The sequence below is a fragment of the Stomoxys calcitrans genome, chromosome 1, assembly GCF_963082655.1.
Source record: "Stomoxys calcitrans chromosome 1, idStoCalc2.1, whole genome shotgun sequence".
Classification (NCBI taxonomy): domain Eukaryota; kingdom Metazoa; phylum Arthropoda; class Insecta; order Diptera; family Muscidae; genus Stomoxys; species Stomoxys calcitrans.
The window spans coordinates 73,127,729-73,128,606 of NC_081552.1; positions in this window are offsets into that span (position 1 = coordinate 73,127,729).

Sequence of the window (878 nt, forward strand, 5' to 3'; positions counted from 1 at the left end):
GCTCCACGAGCAAACGAACAGCGCCAACCCACGCTAAACAATCATGTTGTCGTAGAACTTGTTGTCTTATGGTTGTGTACAACAAATGTTAAAAGAGCAACAAATGAGTCAAGAGTGGTTAGATGGTTGTTGGCTTGCATTATGCCTTTGCCAATGTAAGGTAGAACAACAACATAGAACAGCAGCAGCAGCAGCACCAACAGCAGTAGTTCTGTCAGATAGGCAGATAAACAACTAGAGGCAAGCCAACGGCAAAAACATAAGTAGGAAAGGATCGAGGGAAGGACGGACAGATAGTTATACCGCCAATCAAAGGAACATGCAACATTTATTTCCACTTCTATTTATAGGTTATGTACAGCATGATTCCGCCAAATAATATGAAATAGTTTTTCCTACAAAATTTTCTAATGTCTTGGTACGCCCTTTACTCTCTAGCCTTCTTTTGGGTAAAGGTGATATGTACGCTTTTATTATACCCCCCACCATAGGGTGGGGGGTATACTAATTTCGTCATTCTCTTTGTAACTATTCGAAATATTTGTCTGAGACCCCATATATTATATATATATTCTTGATCGTCGCGACATTTTATTCTGTCCGTTCGTCCGTCTGTCTGTCGAAAGCAGGCTAACTTAAAAAGCTAGCCGCTTGAAATTTTGCACAAATACTTCTTATTAGTGTAGGTCGGTTAGTATTATAAATGGGCCATATCGGTCCATGTTTTGATATAGCTGCCATATTAACCGATCTTGAGACTTGATTTCTTGAGCCTCTAGAGTGCGCAATTCTTATCCGATTGGGATGAAAATTTGCACGACGTGTTTTGTTATGATATACAACAACTGTGCCAAGTGTGGTTCAAATTGGTTTATAAC